The following is a 7,653-nucleotide window of genomic DNA, read 5'->3' as shown; positions in this document are numbered from 1 at the left end:
GGTGTGGTGGTTGACCTTCTTCACCTCCATGTTAACTAGCTGGGGTAAGTCCAACAAACCAGAGGGTAGGAGCTGCAAGTCTGCTGAGGCCCAGGGCCTAGCTGTCACATGGACAGTCCAGAGATTCAGGTCTCCTGAGTATAAACCAACCCAAACGCCAACCACAGGTCCAGTAAAAGTAACAGAAGAGGCATGTATAGAAAGGTCATATCTGAGTCCAACTCCATCACACTCAGAAACACAAGCTCCAAAGTAGGGCCAACTGACATGGCCCTGAACTCCAGAGCCATCTGCCATGACCATAGAACCTGTGGGTCTCTGCAGCACTCAGGAGAACCAGCACCTGGGTTTCCATCTACCTTGGCTATCTCTGGTACCCTGCTGAGGTGTGCATAAGCATCACCCCTCTGATGAACTCCTGACTCTTTTTTGGAGACTCATAGCCATATAAACTCACTTGTCCTTTCCATTTCCCCCTTTTATCCAAAGTCAAAGATCAGTTTTTAACACCTGATATTACATGTAGGCTGAGATATTCTGCTGGTCTGAATTGACCCCTTTATTCAAAGTCTTTTTCTAGTTACATCACCAGCTGGTGCTTGGTAGTAATCCCTCGGCACCAGGGAGGCTCATCCCTAGGAGTCATGTCCCACACTGGGGGGAAGGAGATACATCTACATGCTGAGTTTGGCTTAGGGAGTGGCAACATTTGAGCAACATGGAAGCTCTCAGGAGGTAACTCTTAGGCACCCCGCAGCTCTAGGTCTAGTTCATATTTCAGGCACACAGGCTGAGCCATCAGTATCAAGGGCTCATCATTGGACCATCCATCTTTGTTGGTCTTTGCCATTGCACTTGGGGGATTGTTGCTGTTCCATTGGGGAATGTGATAGTGCTCCCCTGGCCAAGAACCCAGCACTCTCTCAGCTGTCTTTTCCAAATGAAACCACTATGAAAATATACAAACCTTTCTATGTACCCTGTATACATGCCCTGGAGAATTCCCTCCCAACCATGTACCCCCCACCAATAACACTCCACACAAGTGCTCCTCCCCCACCATAGCTGAACCTCTCTGTAGTCCAAAACTTCTTGAAAAAGGAAGCCCAATATATTGCCAGATCCCATTAATAGTAAAAAGGAATATAGTGATGGGTTTAAAGTTTAGATGTAGAATACAAAGTAATTTAGAAAAATTAAATAAAGGAATAATAAATTGGGGTATCAAACAATGAAAAAATGAAAAAGCTTTGTTTTTGACATTTTGCCTTTCATCACTTCTATAGGTGTTGTCCTGTATGTACAGTGACAAGGCAATTTCTTCCATTTCTTCCTCAGTGTCTACATCCTTTCTTTTCTTTTTTTTTCTAATTACTAAGTTTGTCTTCACATAAGTTTTAGGTCACAGTAATTCACATATAGAATATATGGTACTCCCATATATCCAATAGCAATTTTGTCCCTTCCCCAGCAATGATCTTTTTACATGTTCATATTATATTTGCTGCAACCAATGTACAGATATTGAAACAATAGCTTTCAAACATGGTTTCATTTGGGTTTCCATTTTGGTTTATATTTTAGACTATACAATTTTCTCAATTTTTAGTTATCTTATATTTTACATTATGGTTTACATTTTAGCCTATAGATTTTTATACATTTTTGGTGCAATTTAACATGTCCTATATCCATCATTGCAAGATCTTGTGGAGCACTTCCACTGCTTCACAGTTACAGTGATTCCATGTATTCAACACCCCATGCCCCTCCCCTCAGGGCCCACCATGACAATCAATCTTCACTACTTTGAAGGACTATATTCAGAGATGCTTGCAACAATGCTGAGGGCTTGACATACTTGACTGCCCTAACTCATTGGGAGCCACCAATTCTCTCAAGAGACACAATGCCTTTTGTTTGAGAACATCAGTCTTCCCCAGGATGTGGGTACACCTCCACTCTCATCGTATGGGTCTCCACCCAATGATACAACCCACCATGACAAAAGGAGCACTTACACAATTCCCAGAAGCCTGCCCCATGTCATATGCTCCCCCCACCAAGCATCCCAAACAGGTAAACTTCCATACTATATTTTCTAAAGAGCTTTCTCTACATTATAATTTCAACCACATACCTGACAATCTCCTATTCAAATGTTCCCTCCACCCTTCCCCCAGTTTCTTGGGTCATCTGATCATCCTCCTTCTAGGCCCCCTCAAGCCCACAAAGTTCCACCCAAAGTTATCCCTATGCCCCCAATTTATCCCTTCCCTGTCCACATATTTACCTCCAGGTTATCATAGATTTCACCCAGATAGGTGTCAGCTCGCAACCTTCCTCTACCCTCCAACTTCCTTTAAGTTTATCATCCAGTCTCTAACTCTCTGAGACAGCTTGGTTTACTTATTTCATATCAGAGAGGTCATGTAGAATTTGTCCTTCAATGCTTGGGTTGCTTCACTCAACATAAGGTTCTCAAGATTCATCCATGTTATCACATGGACTATATTTGTTATATATATATATGTATATTTGCTATACATATATATATATATGTTATCACATGGACTATATTGTACTATATTTGTTCTTACAGCTGAGTAGTATTCCATTGTATATATATATACCACATTTTATTTATCCATTCATCTATTGATGGGCATTTGGGTTGATTCCAACTTTTGGCATTAGTGAATAGTGCTGCTATGAACATTGGTGTGCATATATTAGTTTGTGTCCTTGTTTTCAGTTCTACTGGGTATATGCCCAGCAGTGGAATTGCTGGGTCATATGGCAAATCTATAGCTAGTTTTTTGAGAAACCACCAGTCTGTCCTCCAGAATGGCTGGTTCCTTCTGCATTCCCACCAGCAGTGGATGAGTATTCCCATTCCTCTGTATCCTCTCCAACATTGCAGTCTTCTGATTTTTTGATAGCTGCCAGTCTTATGTGAGTAAGATGGTATCTCATTGTAGTTTTGATTTGCATTTACCTAATAGCTAGTGATTTTGAGAATTTTTTCATGTGCTTTTTAGCCATTTGTATATCTTCTTTGGAGAAGTGTCAGTTCAAATCTTTTTCCCATTTTTTAAATGGGCTGCTTGTCTTTTTATTTTCAAGATATAGGAGTTTTTATATATGCAAGATATAAGTCCCCTATCAGATATATGGTTACTAAATATTTTCTCCCATTGTGTAGGCTCATTTCCACTTTCTTGACAAACTCCTTTGAGGTACAGAAGGCTTTAATTTTGAGGAAGTCCCATGTATCTATTGGTTCTTTTGCTGCTCATGCTTTTGGTGTGAAGTTCATAAGGCCATTTCCTATTACAAGGTCCTGTAGATGCTTCCTTACATTGCTTTCCAAGGTCTTTACAGTTTTGGCTCTGATATTTATCTCTTTGATCCATCTTGAGTTTATTTTTATGTAAGGTGTGAGTTGCTAATCCTCTTTCATTCTTTTACATATGGATATCCAGTTCTCCATGCACCATTTGTTGAAGAGGCCATTCTCTCCCAGTTGAGAGGGTTTGGTGGCCCTGCCAAATACCATGTGGCTGTATATATGAGGATCTATATTAGAACTCTCAATTCGGTTCCATTTGTCAGTGTGTCTATCCTTGTGCCAATACCATGCCATTTTCACTACTGTAGATTTGTAGTATGATTTGAAGTCAGATAGTGTGATTCCTCCAATTTCACTTTTCTTTCTCAATGCATCTTTGGCTATCTGGAGCCTCTTTCCTTTCCAAATAAATTTCATAGTTTCTCCAGTTCATTAAAGAATGCTGTGTTGATTTTTATTGGGATTGCATTGAATGTGTAGATCAGTTTTAGTAGGATAGACATCTTAATAATATTTAGTCTTCCTATCCATGAACAGGGAATATTCTTCCATTTATTTAGATCTTCTTTGATTTCCTTGAACAGTGTTGTGTAGTTTTCTGTGTATAAGTCTTTTACATCTTTAAATTTATTCCTAGGTATTTGATTTTTTATTTACTATTGTGAATGGTATTTGATTCCTGATTTCCTTGTCAGATTGCTCATTATTGGTGTTAACAAATGCTACTGATTTTTCCACATTGATCTTGTAACTTGCAACTTTACTAAACTCATTTATAAGTTCTAGAAGCTTTGTTGTAGACTTCTCAGGGTTTTCTATGTATAGGATCATATCATCTGCAAATAGTGAAATTTTGACTTCTTCCTTTCCAATTTGGATGCCTGTTATGTCTGGTTCTTGCCTCAGTGCTCAAGCAAGTACTTCTAAGACTATGTTAAATAGAAAGGGTGATAGTGGGCATCCTTGTCTTGTTCCTGATCTTAGAGGGAAAGATTTTAGGATTTCACCATTGTAAATGATGTTGGCTGTGGATTTTTCATATATACTCTTTCTCATGTTCAGAAAGTTTCCTCATGCTGTATTTTGTCAAATGCTTTTTCTGCATCTATAGATATTATCATGTGATTTTTTTCTCTTCAATCTGTTTATATGGTGTATTACATTAATTGATTTTCTTATGTTGAAACATCCTTGCATACCAGGAATGAATCCCACTTGGTCATGGTGTATAATTTATTTAATGTGTTGCTGAATATGATTCACAAGTATTTTGTTGAGGATTTTCACGTCTAGGTTCATTAGAGAGATTGGTCTGTATTTTTCCTTTCTTGTGGTGTCTTTGTTTGGCTTTGGTACTAGAGTAATGATGGCATCATAGAATGAGTTAGGCAATGTTCCTTCTGCTTTGATATTTTGGAAGAGTTTAAGCAAGATTGGTGTTAGTTCTTTCCAGAATGTTTGGTAGAATTCACCTGTGAAGTCATCTGGCCCAGGGCTCTTCTTAGTTGGGAGGTTTTTAATGACTGATTCTATCTCTTTACTTGTGATTGGTTTGTTGAGATCATCAGTTTCTTCTTTTGTCAATGTAGGCTGCTTACATGTTTCTAGGAATTCATCCATTTCCTCTAAATTGTCTTTTTTGTTGGAATATAGTTTTTCAAAGTATCCTTTTATGATAGTCTTTATTTCTGTGGGGTCAGTGGTGATATCTCCTTTCTCATTTCTTATTTTGCATATTTGCATCTCCTCTCTTTTTTTCTGTGTTAGTCTAGTTAAGGGTTTGTCAATTTAATTGATCTTCTCAAAGAACCAGCTCTTGGTTTTGTTTATTTTTTCAAGGGCTTTCTTATTTTCTGTTTCATTTAGTTGTGCTCTGAAATTTGTTTCTTTCTTTCTTCTTCCTTTGGGGTTAGTTTGTTGTATTTTTACTAATTCTCCCAAGTATGCAGTTAGTTCTTCAATTTTAGCTCTTTCTTCTTTTTGATATATGAATTTATAGCTACAAATTTCCCTCTCGGTACTGCTTTTGCCACATCCCATAAGTTTGGATATGTTGTATTATCATTTTCATTAGTTTCAAGGTAGTTATTAATTTGTTTCGAGATTTCCTCCTTGACCCAGTATTTTTCTAAAAGTGTGTTGTTTAACTTCCAAATCTTTGTGCCAGATCTGGGTCTCTGGCCCTTGCAGATTTCCATCTTCATTCCACTGTGGTCAGAGAAATTATTTTGTATGATTTCAATCTTTCTGAATTCATTGAGACTTTTTCTGTGGCCTAGTATGTGGTCTATCTTGGAGAATGATCCATGTGCATGTGAGAAGAATGTATATCCTGCTGTATTTGGATATAATGTTCTGTATATGTCTATTAGGTCCAGCTCCTCTAATATATTGTTCAAGGTCTTTGTTTCTTTATTGATTCTCTTTTGAGGTGTTCTGTCCGAAGTTAATAGTGGTGTATTAAAGTCCCCCACTATAATTGTAGAGGCATCTATTCCTTCACTTATTTTTCCCAGTGTTTGCCTAATGTATTTTGAGGCACCCTTGTTAGGAGTATAAATGTTTATGATTGTTCTTTCTTCTTTTAAGATTATCCCTTTCAATAATATGTCATGTCCATCTTTGTCTCTTACCATTGCTTTGCATTTAAAGTCTATTTTGTCTGATATTAATACAGCTACTCCTGCCCTTTTTTGGTTATTGTTTGCTTGTAAGATTGTTTTCCAGTCATTCACTTTTAACCTCCTTGAATCACTGGGTCTAAGATGTGTTTCTTGTAGACAGCATATAGATGGGTCATATTTCCTTATTCAATCTTCCAATCTGAGTCTTTTGAGAGGTGAGTTTAATCCATTGACATTCAGTGTTATTACTTTCAAGGAATTACTTATATTAGCCATATTTTTTTTGGATTTGTGTTTGTCATATTCTGTTTGATTTTCTTTTTCTGCTTTTATCTTTTTAGTTGCTTTTACACTCTCCTCCAACTCTGTCTCTCTTGTTTTTTCCTTTCTTCCTGCAGAACTTCCTTTAGTATTTCTTGAAGGGCAGGTTTCTTGTTGTAATACTCTCTTAGTTTCTGTTTATCTGTGAATATTTTGAACTCTCCATCATTTTTGAATGCTAACTTTGCTGGATAGAGTATTTTTGGTTGGAAATTTTTTTCTTATAGTACCTTGACTATGTCATACCACTGCCTTCTTACCTCCATGTTTCAGATGAGAAATCAGCACTTAATGTTATGGAGCCTCCTTTGTATGTGATGGTTCTCTTCTCTTGCTGCCTTTAGTATTTTCTCTTTGCCTTGAGCATTGGATAATTTGACAAGAATATGTCTTGGGGTAGGCCTATTGGGATTTATGTTGTTTGGGGTGCATTGTGTTTCCTGGACATGTATGTCCATCTCCCTCAGTAGATTTGGGAAGTTTTTAGCCATTATTTCCTCCAACACCCTTTCTGTCCCCTTTCCCTTCTCTTCTCCTTCTGGGATGCCTATAATGCATATGTTTGCATGTTTTGCATTGTAATTCAGGTCCCTAAGTCCCTGCTGGATTTTTTCTATCTTTTTATCAATCAGTTCTACTATTTGATTTCAGATATACTGTCTTCCACATCACTAATTCTTTCCTCTGCCTCTTTGAATCTACTGTTATTTGCTGAGAGTGTATTTTTGATTTCTTGAATTGTGCTGTTCATCTCCATCATATAAGTTATCTCTTTGTGTATGATTGCAATTTCTTCTGTATTTTCCTCAAGTGTTTTCTTCATAGTCTTAATCTCTTCCTTCACTTCATCAAATTGGTCCTTAATATATGTTTCAAGAGCTTTAATTAATTGTTCAATGTTCTGCTCCTCTTCCTGGTTTTTAGTTTGTTCATTGGATTGGGGCATGTTTTCATGATTATTTGTTTGGTTTGTACTTTTTTGTTGCTGCCTGATCATCATTTTATCTTGATGGGTTTAATCAGTTGCTTAGCTTCTTTGTCTAGTTTGGGGTTTAATTAGTTGTTTTTTCATGCATGTTAATTCTTCTCTTTTTCACTTTGTTCTTCTTATTCTATTTCCTTGTTGTTGGCTAAGTTCACTTGAAGGAAAATATTAGGGCCAGAGAAAGCAAAAGGAGTAAGAAAAGAAAATGAATAATAGTAGTATTGATAGTAAATATTTACAGAGGGACCATGTGAGATCTAGGAGAATGGATATTAGACTCATGTAAGATATGTAGAGTTACAACAGTAAGAAAAGTAGAGTATGTATATGAGAAAGTAAACTAAATATGGGGAGGAATATAGTATGAATTA

The sequence above is a fragment of the Dasypus novemcinctus genome, chromosome 1 (assembly GCF_030445035.2).
Source record: "Dasypus novemcinctus isolate mDasNov1 chromosome 1, mDasNov1.1.hap2, whole genome shotgun sequence".
Taxonomy (NCBI): domain Eukaryota; kingdom Metazoa; phylum Chordata; class Mammalia; order Cingulata; family Dasypodidae; genus Dasypus; species Dasypus novemcinctus.
This window is presented reverse-complemented; position numbering follows the sequence as displayed.